At 43.0% G+C, this 17341-nt stretch overlaps 1 protein-coding gene and 1 long non-coding RNA gene across 3 annotated transcripts in view; both read right to left on the reverse strand.

Annotated features, from left to right (window-relative positions):
• Positions 1–17341, reverse strand: part of Frmd4a (FERM domain containing 4A) — a 590863-nt gene that overhangs the window by 525655 nt on the left and 47867 nt on the right. The window lies entirely within an intron of this gene.
• LOC134482744 (uncharacterized) overlaps positions 1–17341 on the reverse strand; it is an 81732-nt gene that overhangs the window by 39412 nt on the left and 24979 nt on the right. For both annotated transcript variants that reach the window (XR_010059261.1, XR_010059260.1), the window contains exon 1: positions 1–17341. This exon is cut by the window's right edge and continues 24979 nt beyond it. This is a non-coding gene — a long non-coding RNA (uncharacterized LOC134482744).

Raw genomic sequence — 17341 nt, forward strand, 5'->3', positions numbered from 1 at the left:
CTGTTGGCTCAGGAAGATGCCTAGTGGGGTATTTGTTACCCAGTAGGATCCCAGATTCAGAGATTCTGCTCCACTGTCAGTGAGGGCGACTGAGAGGAAGACATCTGGGAGGTGTGCGGAGGTGGGGAGCCCACATTCAAAGGTTATCAAAGAAAGCAACGGCTGCAGAAGTCCTGGGCCCTTCCCTCCTGTGAGCATGCGCCGTGCTCCCCACGGAGAGCAGTGGCGTTAATCACACGTCTCCTCGCTTGGACTCAGTCCCCGAGTGTCAAGGAAAACTAATGAGCGCGATCATCACATCGCTCAAGAACGTCTCACCTGCCAAGCGCTTTACGAGATTAGCTCATTAATCCACTCGGTCCTCCTGTGAAGCTGGTAATTATTATTATGCCCAGTTCAAAGACGGAGCAAGGGAACAGAGATGAAGCAACTGCCCGGAATCCCTGGGCGCATCTCAGCCCTTCCCCCTCTGCAGAGCAGAGTACCGGCCATGGCGCTGCATAACTCTGCCTTTCCTTTGATTGTAGCTTCACATGGATATCAGAATCCCTGAAGCGGGGAGGAAATAGGCCGGCTGAGTGTTCTGAGTCATCACTGATTAATTTCCCTCTGAAATAATCATTACTTTTTAAAGTCCACATGTTATCAATTATGGATAACCGGACCATAGTGCACGACCCCCTTATCCAAAACAATAAATTAATTCAATCAGAAGATATGTAATTATCACCTTTCATATTTCAAAGATTATACCATGTACTAGTATCAACCTACTATAAAAGAAATAACGTGGTTTCACTTTTAATTGGTTTCGATGCCTTTTTTACCTGAGTATCAGGGATTCTACAGAGGATTTAAATAAATACCGCAATCCCATATTCCTTTTCACTTCATTTTTCTTTCATCTGCCACATGAAGTAACTCACGAAGTAAATGATCATTTACTACTGTGAACCACTGGTACCGTCCCAAGTGCTGGAAGACGAGTTTGCCAATTGCAGCCTGGGAACGTTCCTGGCAGTCCCTTTCTGTGGCCACTTGGTCCCTGAAGCTGAGCAGGTGTCCTTTAGTGGAATGTCACTTTGAGCCTCAGAGGTAAAATAACCCAACCATGCATGGCTCGACGTAGGGTGAGAGTTTAGACGCTAAGCTAGGTTCAAACGACATTTTTCTAGGAATGGGAAAATAGATCCGTTGGTGAAGTGCTTTCTTTCACTGCAAGCAGGGTCAGACTGCAGAACCGCCATCTTTAAAAAGCTGGGTATGGGGTTGATCTGATGGGTTAGTAGATGGTGAAGGTATTTACTATCAATCCTGATGACCCAAGTTTGACTCCCAAAACCAACATGGTGGGAGGAGAGAACCAACTCCCACATATTGTCCTCTGACCTCCACATGTGCACATTCGTAAATGCACACATGGGATAGATAACTTTTTAATGGTAGCACATACTTGTAATCTTTGTCATAAAAGGACAAGCTCACTGGCCACACAGCCTAGCTTCTTTGGCGAATTCCAGGCCTGTGAGAAGCCCAGTCTCAAAATACAAGATGCCCAATGTTGTCCTTCAGTTTCCACATGTATGTGCATATGCATCATGTACACATGCACCAGTCCCCAGACGCACATGCCCATACACATGTGTACCTACACATGCAAACACACACACACAAGGAATAAATGTTAATTTTGTAATAAAGATCATGATGTGGACTAAGCTCAAGTGTAGGAGTTTTCAAGTGTCTATCGTGTCATGGTCTTTCAGCTGCCCCACCCACTTGGAGACCTTAGGAAATGTCGGAGTTACTACAAGTTCAATCTGTGAAATCAGATCCCTGATTTGAAAGAGAGCCACAAGTGTCCTGGCTGGTGTTCTGTGCCAACCTGACACGAGCTGGAGTTATCACAGAGAAAGGAGCCTCGCTTGAGGAAATGCCTCCATGAGATCCAGTTAAGGCAGTTTCTTAATTAGTGATCAAGGGGAGAGGGCCTTTTGAAGATGGTACTATCCCTGGGCTGGTAGTCTGGGCAAGCTGAGCAAGCCAGGGGAAGCAAGCCAGTAAGCAGCACCCCTCCATGGCCTCTGCATCAGCTCCTGCTTCCTGCCCTGGGTGAGTTCCAGTCCTGACTTCCTTTGGTGATGAATAGCAATGTGGAAAGTGTAAGCTGAATAAACCCTTTCCTCCCAACTTGCTGCTTAATCATGAAGTTTGTGCAGGAATAGAAACCCTGACTAAAACAACAGTAAATCTCAGGGAGACTCAGAACAAGATCTGAAGTTTCTAGGTCAGAGACGCTGACTGGACATTGGCATTGATACCGTGGAGTGTCAAGTGTGGATGTCAAGTTTACGAACAGAAGAAACCATATGCGCACGTGTTGGGAAAGACAAAGGCATCAGCCCAATGAAGGAAGTCAATGTAGGTTTGCTTTATGGGATCAGATAGAGATGGTTGTTCCTGACCCCATGTAGCCCTAATCCATGGTGGTAGAGCAAGCACTTGATAAAGAACTCAGAACTGAATCGGCCGTGCTTGACTCCAGTCCCTGATCATACTTAGCCTTTGGGTGAGGCATTTAATGTCTCCAGGCCATCAACGTCTTCATCTCTAAAACAGATCAAAATCAGTAGGCTCCTTCTGAGCTGTGGCAAGAGCCAGGAGAAATAATCGACACGAGATTCTTTATATCCCTGACACACAGTTTCATATAATAAGAACCCCGCGCTGCCTTGATTTTAGAGTTTCAAAGGGCAACATAATTATAACAAAATGTGTTCCTTTTCATTATCGTGATTATTTTTAAACCCTCTCTTTCAGTGCTCTTAGTTTAAAAAAAAAAACCCAATTAAGATGAAGAGTGTGTTATTCTTGCCCGTATGCGAGAAAGTTCTTGCTTGGTTTGGTTTCTTACCCTGGAGGTCTCTATAGAGATTTGGCAAATGCCCTGGGATTTGTGCTATACTGAGAAAACCCATTACTTCTAGAGCAGTGTGTGTGTGTGTGTGTGTGTGTGTGTGTGTGTGTGTGTGTGCGTGTGTATGAGTGCACATATACACATATGTGAATTTGTTATATGGATGTGTTAATGTAGGTATATGCCCATATCAGTCGTAAGGCATCTTCCTTAATTATCTAGTAGGGCCTCTCATTGAACCTGGAACTCACAGATTTGGATTTGGTCTGTGTATCTCAGGGAGCCTTTATAAGGACAGTGCACATGTGGTTTTTTATTTGGGTTCCAGGTATCTGAACTTATGCACTCATGATGAATAATGGACCTTATACTTTGTAGTCACTGAGGATGAAGGATCAAGTGTCACCCAGCACAGCAGCGGCATCTTGGGTTGGGAGAGGAGTAGATAGAACTAGATGCTAATTTACTCAAAAATACAGAATTATACGGACAAGCCAGGATCTTACCCAGCAGCCCCACCCACCATCTACAGCAAACAAGTCAAACCTTGGAAGAAAATAATCTTAAATAGCCACAAAATCGTGTATGTATCTGCAGCCAGTCAGTGGGACTTGCTACAGACTTTGAATGGGTGTCTCAACCTTGACGCACGGACATGCTGGACCAGTGAAGTTTTTGTCTAGGAGAGTTACTCTGTGTATTTAGGATTTGTGGTGTGTGTGTGTGTGTGTGTGTGTGTGTGTGTGTGTGTGTGTGTGTGTGCATTCGTGTATGTACATGTCCGTGTATGTGTGTGTGTTTCATGTGGAGGAAAGCCTCTATTGTACTTCAAATGCCATCTACTTTTGACACAAGGTCTCTTGATGCCTAGCCAGTGGTCCCAGGAATGTCTCTACCTGTCTACTGTCCCAGTGCTGGCATTACAGGTGTATATCTCTGTAGCTGTCTTTGTGTGTGGAGAGGGGTCCTAGAGATCAGACACAGGTCCTGATGATTGCAGGGTCATACCTTTGCCAACTGAGTCATCTCGCTTGCCCTCTGAGAGATGCTGAGAGATGTCCTTGATCTTTGTTGACTATGGGTGAGTCGCAATCACTCCTGTGAATTTTGATGACCCCGAATCTCTCCAGATAACAAAAAATATTCTGGGTTGGGGAAGAGGAGAGGATGAAACAGTCCCTAACTGAGAGTCACTGTTTATCCCTCAAGGACTTTTTGCCAAAGTCAGAAATAACTTGGAAAGGAGCCCGAAGATTATTAGTAATCATTTTTGGTAAAATATAATTGAACCGTCAAATGAAAGAATCTTATTTCTGTTTCATTTGATGCTAGGAGCTCCTGGAGTGTGCTGTGTTCTGCACGTGTGCTAATACTCAGAAGAGCATAGAGCAGAAAAATCTGTGTGAAAAATGCTTCTCCAGAGATTAATGATATAAATCCAATATATTCATGAAAGAAAAAATAAATGAAGGCAGAAAAATTCATATTTTCAAACTTCAGAGTACACATTCATTTAACCACCTTCATTTTTTTTCATTGTGAAGAGACTTCAAGAAATGTAATTGCAAATATAGTCAAAAGTTAATTACACTATTATAAATTATATCCTTTTACTACTCTCTGGGGAACATCAGGAATTTGAGGCTAAGTAGATGTGTATAAAATGCATTTTGAAGTTAATATATGATTGATATCATCACAGAAGCATACATATGAATTCCCACACTGTGTCAATGGATAATCAAGAACAAAATTTTGTGTTTGGAATTCCTAGGGAGCATGTGAGTTGGAGCCTTCCTAGGGCCTGCATATTGACGAGACTCTTTTTATTCCAGTGCCTGGGGCAGGCAGGCAGATTCAGTTAGCTGAACAAAAGCACACAATGATATCGCCATCAATTAGAATTCTAAAAATAAAATCCACGACTTAGCTGAGGAAGGGGTGTTAACTTGAGGTACAAGAACCTGACATTAAAAATGACTTTTAGTGATTTATTACTAATTAATCATTTAATTATGGACTTTTCTGCATATGTCCACTTAATGTATGTGCCTGTACATATGCGTGTTTGTATGTTGGTGCATGTGTACATACATGCGAAGGCTCAAAGTTGATATCCTGTGTCTTCCTTAACTTTAATTCATTTTATTTATTGAATAAATAAATAAAATTTAAAAAAAATTATGTCTGTGGCTAAACCTGGAGTTTACCAGGTTCAGCTAGTCTAGTCAACCAGTTTGCCCCAGGGATCCCTGGTCTCTACCAAGAGCTGAGATTGTAGGCCGCTGTCACTCTCGCCTGGTTTTACACTGGCCATGGGGATTCTAGTCCTCCTCTTAACGCAACAAGTACTCTATCCAGTCAGAGATCTCTCGGACCTTAATTTGGGTTTTATTGAGATTTTTATTTTCAATGTGTGTGTGTGTGTGTGTGTGTGTGTGTGTGTGTGTGTGTGTGTGTATGGGTGTGTGCTCATCCGTGCAGGTACCCTTGGAGGCCAGAAAAGGGCATCAGATCACCTAGAGATGGAATGCTGGAGCTGCAGGAGATTGGGATCAACCAGACCTGGGCAACAGGAACCAACCTTGGGATCTCTGCAAGGGCAATCCACTCTCTTAACCACTGCACCAACTCTCTAGCCCTCTAATTTAGGTGGGTTTTTTGTTTTTTGGGTTTTTTTGGTTTTTTTTTTTGTTGTTGTTGTTGTTTTTTTTTTGTTTTTTTTTTTTTTGTTTTTTGAGGCAGGATCTTGTTCTGAACTCCAGACTACTTTGAAATTCACTGTGTAGGCCAGGCTGGCCTCAAATTCGTGAGCATCACATCGTAGACTCTCAGGTGTTGGGATTACAGGCATACGGCACAGTCCTTGACTTATTATTTTATATTAATTGATATGCAGTATATATGCATCCTCATAGAGTCTAGTACAATAACTTAATTATATCTATAATTAATAACAGCCAATTCAAGGCGATTAGCATTTCCACATGTGTGAAGATATGCAGTGCTTCTATTTCGACAGCAGGCTTATTTTGTCTACCCATGTCTGTCCAGACAGTGAAGCTGCAATGTGTTCTCTATGTCAGTTCCTGTGAACACGGCTGGAAGTTGAAAAGACAGAGCACAGGAGCAAGAAAAACTGTAGGCATGAGGCTGGGAAGATGGCATGCCCCGGAAAGCACTTGCCATGTAAGCGTCAGGACTTGAATCTAGAGCCCTGGTACCTGTGGAAAGAAAGACAGGAAGACAGACAGACAGAGAGAAAGAAAGCAAAAAAGAAAGACAGACAGGAAGGAAGGAAGAAAGAAAGAAAGAAAGAAAGAAAGAAAGAAAGAAAAAAGAGAGGGAAAGAAAAAAATGAAAGAAAGAACAAAGAAAGAAAAAGGGAGGGAGGGAGGAAGGAAAGCTGGGTCCAGTGACAAGAACCCACAACCAGAGAACTGGGGCAGAGGAGGTATGTGAAACTCTGGAGCCCACTGGCTAAGTAATCTTGATGAATCTGCAAACTTCAGCTTAGTCAAGAGTACTTGTCTCAAAAAATAAATAAATAAAAAATAAATGGTGAGCTTTGATAGAGAAAGATACCTGATGCCAAACCTGTCTCTACATGCATGAATACATGCATACACACGCATACACGGATACACATACACAAACATGTACACATCCATATATCACATGCATGCACACAGATGCACTTCAAAGATGTATCTTTACACTTAATTTCTATAGTATCCTCTGAAAAGAATTATTATTAATAATAATTAATAAATAAGTTATCAATTTTGCCCATTTTAACAACAAAGAAACCAGATTGCCAGAATTAACTTGTTTATTGTCAATTAAGAAAATAAAGGCATCACAGTTTATACACAGACATGTCCAGTGCTAATGTTTTTCTCTTATTAATAGCTGTATGAGCATCCGGCTTTGCCAGAGTATGCATTTTATATCAAGAATGGATGACACTCTGTGGCTCTCCCCGCCGTCCCCTGCCATCTGCAATTCAGCCAACTAGGAATTCACTAAGGTTAATAACCCATTTTAAGCTAGAAATAACTCTTGATTTAATGTTCATACATTAACTTCACATTAGTATAATTAAATAAATTCGGATTTTCTGATGCTTAGGTTTGAATTCTGGATCCTTTGTTTACTAACTCTGAATCACATTTAACCTATAACTTAATAGGCCTGGTGACCTGGCCTAGATATCGAATTACTAGCTGCAGTTATGCAAAGAGAATTTTTGTGTAACTAGTTCACACATGTTGGAATTCAGCCTGATGTTAAATGAAGAAAACCTGGAATTTTTATCTTGCTCTACTCTGGCATGAATATTCATGGGCTACGAATCTGTTTTATAATTTTTAAGCAACAATTATTTCAACCATGCTATGTTGTGTCCATGAAGCAAGCTCAGAAAAATGATCAGTAGGTAACAGTTCATTACTTTTCAAGTAAAAACGGGGGGAAAGTAGTTATTATATATTTAGTATATATTTGTGCATGGATGTCTATCACCCATCTACTTAACTTTATATTATTGACTTAGCCATACATTTATTTGAGATGTTGGGTTCATGTCTGAAATAGAACCCTCAGCTCAGAGTATAGGTGAGCAGCCAGAAACAAATGACTCTTCTCAATTGCAATGTCTTTTGGCAAAGGACAGCATCTCCCAACAATACAGGCCTTTTTCGGCAGATCACACTGAATGTGACTTCTTTCTGCTGATGTATCTAGCCTAAGCCATGAGCACCTTGGACACTCCATCCATATTACTCCAGTCTTAGGTCTAGTTGCTTCTACAGAGACCTAAGCCCAGAAGATATGATATGCTACAAGGATGTCTCAATTCACTTACTTTTCACTCATCGTCATACAAAGAAATGTGGTGGGGAAGCAGCCGTGGTTCCGCGAGAGCAGGCTACTCACCAGGGGCTCCAGCGAAGGCTTCTAAGTGTCTCATTGCCCACTGAACCCCTGGTTCCATGAGGAAGCAAATGGCTGCTTCTTGGTGTACTGGAAACATTACAAAAGCTATACAACGGCCCACGGAAGCACAAAACTTACGTGGGACAGAGACAATGCTCTGCTCCAGTCAAGCCAACAGCACAGCACTTCCTGTGGTATTAAACCATCCAGGGAGCTGAGGTGGTTCTTTTCAGTTTCTACCTATTTCTTGTGGCCTTGCCCTATAATCATATTTCAATTGCATTAAAAATATTGCCATATTTGAATTGGGTACTTGTGACAGTTGTCTCCTAAGCACATGCCTTTGGAATAAGTGCCACCAAATTGCCAGTGAGGAAACCTCCTGAGATTTGGGTAAAATAATTGAAGGGCAAGAATGAAGAACCCTAGAAATATTCCCATTCGTCTGTTTAAATGATTATGTGAGGCGCTGTAAATTATGCTAATACAGCCCTGGGGTGGGGGCTAGTAATAAAGGCATAAAGGTAAGAATATATACAGTATCAAATCATGCCGCTGTAAGGCCATGGAGATGGCTTGGTAGGTAAAGTGCTTGCCCTGCCCAAAGGTTTGACTTAAACTCCCCAGAATGTTTGTGAAAAGGCAGGGCACGGGGATGCACACCTCTAATCCCGGCTCTAGGGAAGCAGGGAGCAGAGTATTTCAGGAACTTAAGTTCCAGGTTCCATGAGAAACCTCGTCTCAAAAGAGAAGGTAGAAGGCGATTGAAGAAGGCACGTGATGTTGTCCTTGATCCTAGCTGCACACACTTCTAGCCAGAGTCAAGAAAGAATATGCGTGAAATGTCACCCTCAGAGGCTGGTTGTATTCAGAACTGACTGCTCTGCAGAAAGCCTTCAAGTCTTGCAGGGTCGCATTCCTTTCTCATTGCTGTTCTGACAAATCGCCTCGGGCTTAGCCACCTAAAGATGCCCGTCCAATATCTTACAGTCACGTAGAGCAGAGAGGCTGAGATTAAGAAAAGGCTATTCTGTGAAGCCAGCATCTTCTCTACCACAATGGTCTGTGATCTGAAAAGTCCCTAGTTCTCTCATTAACCATGTACTCGAGGGAGAAAGTTTACCCTCCTAGCCCTAGTCCCTGCGCTGAGCCATCTGGAAGTAGTCAGATTTTACCTGCTGCACATTTACCCTGGGACCTATTATTGCTTTCTGATCATCCAGTGAGATGCTCTTAGACCAGTGTTAGGGTGTAGCTATGTTCTTTGATCGCTTTCCTCTTCCTCTTTAGCATCAACACCTCCCAATGCTCGGGTTTCCAACAACATTACGTGAAACTGTGCTCTAATCTAACGACTAGCTTCCATACCAAAAGAGAGCCAAACAGGAAGGCTGTGAGTTAACTTCCTGACATTCTTCAGGATGGTCTGCACTTGGAAAACTGTACTCAAGTACGTTTTGACTCATAAAGCTATTAAAAGTTATAAAACGCAGACAATGCTATATAACGCAGAGTGACAACTTTAGTGAAATCCATAAGGCTTTATCAGTACAACTTTTATAATAATTATCTTACATTTATAATTATTTTAAGTTAGCAACTAGATTTAATGGTGAAAAAGCTCCTTTACTATTTGGTAAGATGGTCAGAAAGAAATTTACTACATTGATCAGGTTAAGAAAAGCTCTATAGCAACAACAAATAAATCCTAAAATCTCAATAATCAAATAAATATATATAATATATATATGTGTATGTATGTATGTATGTATGTATGTATGTATGTATGTATGTATGTATATTTTATCATGCAAAGCCTGGTGCAGTTCAGGTAGCCTTACCCCATCTGGAAGCTACATCACAGGCGAGCATGGCTGAACAGGCCATGCTAGTTCTCAACTTCCTCAGCTAGAAAGTGATACATAATTTCTTGTAACCACTGAGAGGAATAGTGACTTGCTTAGCCCAAGTTCAAAGGAGGCTGAGTAACTTAAGGGAAGATATGCACTGCATAACCATTTCCTTCAGAGGTGAAACAGTCCATCTTGGAGAGAAGCTTATTAAGACTCAGGATGCTCTAAAGGGAGCCTCTTAGGACTCAGGAAATTCTCCACACCCTCCCCAGCATCGACTGTCACCAGAGGTTTTGATCTTGGCCATGCTGGCTGGTGTGAGCTGGAATCTCAGAGTTGTTTTGATTTGCATTTCCCTTATGACTAAAGATGTTGAACATTTCTTTAGGTGCTGCTCAGCCATTTGATATTCCTCAACTGAGAATTCTTTGTTTAGCTCTGTACCCCATTTTAATAGAGTTATTTTGTTATCAGGAGTCCAACTTCTTGAGTTCTTTGTATATTTTGGATATTAGCCCTCTATTGGATGTAAGATTGGAACACTCCTCCATTGCTGGTGGGATTGCAAGCTGGTACAATCACTTTGGAAAACAATCTGATGGTTCCTCAGAGAATTGGACATAGTACTACCTGAAGACCCAGCTATATACTACTACTGGGCATATACCCAAAAGATGCTCCAACACATATCAAGGACACATGCTCCACCATGTTCATAGCAGCCTTATTTATAATAGCCAGAAGTTGAAAGCAACCCAGATGTCCCTCAACGGAAGAATGGATACAGAAAATGTGGTACATTTACACAGCAGAGTAATACTCAGCTAATAAAAACAATGACTTCATGAATTTTGTAGGCAAATGGATGGAACTAGAAAATATCATCATATGTCAGGTAACCCAGACCCAAAAGGACATACATGGTATGTACTCACTGATAAGTGGATGTTAGCCCCAAAGTTCAGAATACCCCCGATACACTCATGGACCACATGAAGCATAACAAGAAGGAAAACCAAATGTGGATTCTTCAATCCTCCTTAGAAGGGGGAACAAAATAATCACAGGAGGTAGAGGGAGGGAGGTACCTGAGAGGGAGAGATGAGGGGAAGGGGAAAAAAAGAAGTGGCAGAATCAGGTAAAAGAAGAGACAGGAGAGAAGTCCAGAGGATCAGGAAAATGAATAGAAATATATAGCAGTGGGGTGGGGAATGGGGAAACCACTAGAAAGTCCTAGATGACAGGGAAGAAAGAGATTCTCAGGACACAGCAAGGATGATATTAGCTGGAATACCCAATAGAAGGGAGATAGAACCTGAAGAGACCAACCCCAGTAGATAAACATGGCCCCCAGTTGAGGGATGGGGCTGTGCACCCATCTCAAAATTTTTAACCCAGAATTGTTCCCATCTAAAGGAAATGCAGGGACAAAAAATGAAGCAGAGACTGAAGGAAAGGCCATCCAGAGACTGTCCCATCCCATCTGTAGACACCAAACTCAGACACCATTGCTGATGCCAAGAAGTGTTCACAGACAGGAGCCTAGTACAGCTGTTGTCTGAGAGGCTCCTCCAGCATCGGACGAGGGCAGATGCAAATACTCACAGCCAACCATCAGACCAAGTCCAGGGACCAAATGGAAGAGTTAGGGGAAAGACTGAAGGAGCTGAAGAGGATTGCAACCTCATAGGAAGAACAATATCAACTAACGGGATCACCCAGAACCCCCAGGGACTAAACCACCAACCAAAGAGTAAACATGGATGGGTCCATGGCTCTAGCTACATGTGTAGAGGATTGCCTTACCTGGCATCATTGGGAGAGAGGCCCTTGGTCCTGTGGAGGCTTGTTGCCCCAGCATAGGGGGATGCCACAGTGTGAGGTGGGGGTGGGTGGGTGTTAGAGGCAAAGGGGAGAGGGGTTTCCAGAGGGGAGACTGGGAAGGAAGACAACATTTGAAATGTAAATAAATGAAATAACCAATTAATAGGAAAATAAGACACAGGAAATTCTTAGGGAATAGATAACTCACAAGTCTCAGGAAGCCCCTGAAACTGACACAGTACACAAAGCCCCTCCATCTTCAAAGTATATAAGCTGCTAAAGATTCTCCAACCTGAAGATCTATCTTCAAGTCCTGCAGAGAGCTTCAGAGTTCCAGTTTTTGCTAGTTTTCATCCATGTTGGGGTAGGCTTTCAGTCATGCAGGTGTCTTTCCGTCATCCATACACCTGAGAGTTACTCCTCATTCTTACTCTTGTAATTCCAATAAACTTTATCAAGATGAACATTAGGGTATTGTTACCTAGTGGTTCCATTCAGGTCTTCCTTTGGGGTTCCCTATCTGGGGTGAATAGTGTGTTCATGCCTCCCCAGGATGGAGGGAGGGTCACTTGTTTTAAACCATTATCTCTTGTGTCCTTGTCAAAGAGTGGGAGAAGTAAAGGGATCTGTATCTAAGCCAATCAAGACACCCCATCCCAACACCTCCACCTATCTTTTGCCATGTTTCAGCTTTGCAGTTTTCTGAAAGACAGATCATTTTTTTCTCTCTCAGTTTCTTGGGATGATTGAGTGTTACTAATTTCCATAAACATCGTGGAAATTTCAAGGCATGACCCTTTGAAGCCATATCACGTGACTTTGGCTGGTTGCTTTCCCTTTAGGTGGTCAATCATGCCGGGAGACTTAGAGCTTAGTCTTCATAAAGGGGCTTGAATTCCACTGTCTCTGAAATGTTTGAAGTTAACACATGAATCAATTTAATTTACAGATACCCCAAAAGACACCTTAATATTTGAAACTATACTGTTGCATTTTAAGAATCTGGGCTGCCTTGGGATGGTAAAATAAGTGATTCTGTAACCTTAGAAGATGCATAAAATAAATGTCAGTTCGCTGGGCTACAGATGCCCCCTTTTCTGTTCATCTCTGCTCAAAGATTCAACCTTCGTTTTTAAGCAATAACACTTATTTCCTATCATTTTCCACAAAATTGCTCTTCAAATAAAATATTAACTTTATTGTGGGCATAGAAATTCCCACAAGCTGGTAATATGACTCTCTCTCTCTCTCTCTCTCTCTCTCTCTCTCTCTCTCTCTCTCTCTTATTAATTCTGATTGCATTTTCAAGTTAAAACAGCTTAGGAGAGGTGAACTTTAAGCTTTTCATAGACTTTTCCAGGCCAAGATTCTCTATGAAGGCAAGGCAAGAACCATGGTAGTCTAAAAATCCCTATACATGGGACTGTGCCTTAACCCCTGCTTTTATCAGGGATCCGGTCACTTTGGAAAGAATTGAGAGGGAGACTTTGCTCCTTTAATGAAGTTCATGGGCCTAAAGATTTTGACTATGTCATAGAGAAACTATGATGATCCAGACATTCTATAAATACCTTTGAGGTAGGCATGGTGGCACATGCCTTTAATGTCAGCACTCAGGCCGCAGGGCAAGGTAGATATTTGTTAGTTCAAGGCCAGCCTGGTCTCCATAGTGAGTCCTAAGACAGCCAGAAAAACAAACAAAAATACCTTTGAGTTCTTACTAGCTTTAAAGGTAGTAAGAAACCTGTAGGTTTCTGGAGGGGAACTTAGAGGTCTGCCCTTCTGTCTGTCTGTCTGTCTGTCTGCTGATTATGACTATTATAACTTCATACAGGTGGACAGTAAGGCTGGTCTGTAGGAGTTAATTTTACAGATCAAAAACTGTAAGCACTCTGGAGTACAGAAAGACAGGTCACTCCCTTCAGGCCACGCAGTAGCAATCTACACTTCATACATAGCTTGGAATTCCACGTCACACATTCCTCTCCACTCCATTATTTTGCCTTGAAAGAGGTGTGGTTCACTCTGAGGGCAGAGAGGCTGTGGAAGACTTGAAAGTGTGGAGAAGGGAGAAAGGAAGGCATGGCCAGTGCTCTGGAAAGCTGCATCGTCAGCATGGTGTGACTTCAGTGAACCAGGTCAGGGAACTGGGAACTGGGATTCCTAACATCTTTTTCTATGGTTGGAAAGACAAGTTCCAAACCTCAACCAAGGAGGACTTGGAGAAAAAAGGACCAAAGAGGATCACGTTTTATAAACATGAGAGGTAACACATTTGTGTCAACAGGATACTGTCCAGCTCAAGTCCATGCCAAGTAGCATGGATCCTAGATGGATCGGCCAGGCAAGCAGGTCAAGGCACAGCAGTGCTGTTCTCAGGGGCTACTGGATGTTTCCTCTCTCAGGCCCCTCGAGTTTCCACATGAATCCTGAATTAGGTCTTGTCTTTGCTCCTGGGCTTAGAAATGGAATTTTAATTTTCAGGTTAATTTTGCTTCCTTTCCAATGTCTCAGAACATTCTAGAAGGTCTGTTCTAGAATGTCTCTGGTTAAGTTTTCTCCTGTCCTGGTCAAACCTTCGAAGCTCAGCTCCTAACTCTAGCTCCTGGCTCATGACAGTCTCTTCCATTTTGTCTCCACAAGGCCATCTAGTTCCTCCTGAGCATCTCAGTCCCCCCAAATCAAGACTAACAGTAGAAATACACCTGAGGTATTTAGAGGAGTGTTTCCATGACACAGCCTTAGCAGTGTAGATGAACACAAGTGTATTGGGAGTGTAAAAAGCATTCTTTCTTTTTTGTCTTTACTTTTACGCTTCTCTCTCTCTCTCTCTCTCTCTCTCTCTCTCTCTCTCTCTCCCTCCCTCCCTCCCTCCCTCCCTCCCTCCCTCCCCCCCCCTTTTGGAGAAAAGGCTTCTCTGTATAACCTTGGCAGTCTTAGAACTTGCTCTGTAGACTGGATTGCATCAAACTCATAGAGATCCACCTGCCTCTGCCTCCCAACTGCTGGAATGAAAGGTGTATATCACCACTGCTGGACATATTAAATGTATTCCTAGGGTGGTTTTTAACCCAACTGTTCAGACAGTGTGTTGATCTCCATTAACAGCCTTGTGGTTGTCCTGTTAGCCATATTCCTTGCCACTAAGACAAAATTCATGACAAGAGGCGGAGTAACGGAGGGTGAGTTATTTGAGCTCAGGGTTTGTGATGGTTGATCCCAGAAATGCAGTGAACCTGACTTCTCACAGAGAAGCTACGACTACTGTGGACCAAGAATTAGAGGACTTGGGCCAGAGCTGGATGGAACTAGGGCTGGACTATACTGGGTCAAGCCTGTTACCACTCCACCCCCTTAGTGACCCACTTCCTATATCTAAATCCTACCTCCTAAGGGTTTCACAGCCTCTCAAAATACCTCCACCAGCTGGAGATCAAGTGTTCAAACCCACTGGCCTGTGGGGGCTGCTGCGACTGTGATGTAACAGGGAGCGTTTTGATAATTCCCCGAAGTACATCAGACCATATAAAGAGAGGTAGTCGAGGAAGAGCGAACAAAGTATTCCCAAGAGTAGAGAATAAGGTCGTACTGCATTTCAGTTGATGTTGTTAAAGCAGTTTCCAATTATTTTGAAGTTGAGGCTTTATTCAGTGCCAACCAGACCACAGTACAGTGAACCAATGGGTCATACAAATATCTATGAATTTGGGTAAAATTCATTTTTCCATCAGGAGTCTACTTCTGGTCTTACTACACCACCATGATCATTGTTATTATTATTGTTATCATTTTTTGAGGTTCTGGGAGTCTCACTGAGCTGGCTCCCCAACCCCATTCCTGGTCTTTAAAACTGCAAAAGGGCAGAGAAGATGAAGAGACCTAGTTTTCATCTTGACTCTACTGTGACTGACATTGGCCAAGTCGCATGACTCGTAGGGGGTATTTTTCTCTGATGAAGAAGAGGATTGTGTTTGTCTAGTGTGTAAGGACTCTTGGCTCTAAGTGCACGCTAATGCTGCTGAGTTTCTTGATGATCAGCTTTAGTACACTGGCCATCTCAGGGCACTCAGAGCTCTGGAGACCAACAAACAGGGGAGATGCTGACGGGACCAGTTTGACAGTCAGAGTTGTGTCTCAATTTGGACATTTCCTCTAAGGAGTCTCCCCTGAGACCTCCACAAAAGCCACTTGTCACAAACCCTGCCACCCAGAATTTGCCTTCTAACAGCTTCTTGGAAAAGCTATTGAGAGGGAGGGCTCTCTTTAGAATCTCTTAATGAGGAGGCCATAGTCATGAGGACTTTCAATGCAGGAACTCAGTGCCCCAATTTCAGAGTACAATTTCACCCCTTTGGCCCTCTGCCTCTGGCTTCTATTCCTGCCCTGAAAAGTTCAAAGTGGGATAAAATTATACAGGAAAAGCTAGGCCTTTGTGCCATAAACCAACATCCCCAAGACAGGAGAAAAAAGCCAGAAAGACTATAGAGGGCCACCACCTACTTCTCTGAAGTGTTAATTCCTGACCCTCCTGATGTGAGCAGCATGAAGTGCTGTCCTGTTCTGTCTTCTGAAGCTCTCAACTCTGTGACATTTTCAGGAGACGCCATCATGGTTATCTGGAAGGGATGAAGGATCTTTGGACTCCCCCTTGCCCAGCTCCCAAGTCTGTGGTGAAATCTTATCTCCCAAGAGTAGTGTGTTGGAATACAGAGCCTTTGGATTATAATCCCCCCTAAAACAAGAGGTCCCCAGAGAGCTTCCTTGCCTCTTATATCATGTGAGGAAGTGAGCACCAACCAGAAGGGTCCTTGAATTCACTTTTGTGTGCACCAATTTCTAGAACAATGAGAAATAACCACATTATTTAAGGCTTTCCATTTGTAGCACTTCGCTACAGCCACCTATGATGGTTAATCTTGATGGCCAATTTGTGAGAACCGAGAGATGTCTTAATCAATAAGACACTCTTCTGGGTGTGTCTGTGGGGGCATTCGCAGAGAAGACTGGTGTGTGAGAGAGGAGATAATGGCCTGCCTTCACTGTGGGCAGCATGGTCCAATGGGCTTAGAGGCCTGAGTTAAATAAATGCAAGTGGGGAAAGAGAAAGCCAGTTGGTGCACATAAGCCCCGCCTTTGCCAAGTAAATGCAGGCGCTGTGACCTATTGCGTGGATACAGTTCTAACCGCTCAACCTGGCTCACATCCATGGATCCAGATAGCATCCTGACCTTTCTTTTTAGATTAGGGCTGCATCATTGGGAATCCTTGTTCTGAGGCTTACAGCTTCTTAGAACAATTGAGATCCCCATCTTTGGCACTCCAGCTTACAGACAATTATCACTGCCTATCTGGGAGAGATGGGGGAGGCCTTGGACCGAACGTGTGCTTTTTCCAAGTCATGAGCCTATGCACTGAGATGCTAACTCCCAGCCGCAGGGGCCAAGCTAGCAAATCTCCCCATTCGGAGTCTATTGCTTATGTTCTTCCAGATAACCATGGTGAATATATAACCCAAACACCCTTATGCAAGGAAGTCAGCTTCTGAGAGAGAGGGGAAGGAGAGAGAGAGAAGGAGAGAGAGAGAGAGAGAGAGAGAGAGAGAGAGAGAGAGAGACAGAGACAGAGACAGACACAGACACAGAGAGAGACACAGAGAGAGAGAAAGAAAGAGAGAGAGAGAACAGACAGACAGAGACACAGGGACAGAGACAGACACAAAGAGATGGAAAGACAGAGAGAAAGATGCACACACACAGAGAGAGAGAGAGAGAGAGAGAGAGAGAGAGAGAGAACAGAGAGGAGAAAGCCC

This window comes from Rattus norvegicus, chromosome 17 (genome assembly GCF_036323735.1).
Source record: "Rattus norvegicus strain BN/NHsdMcwi chromosome 17, GRCr8, whole genome shotgun sequence".
NCBI lineage: Eukaryota > Metazoa > Chordata > Mammalia > Rodentia > Muridae > Rattus > Rattus norvegicus.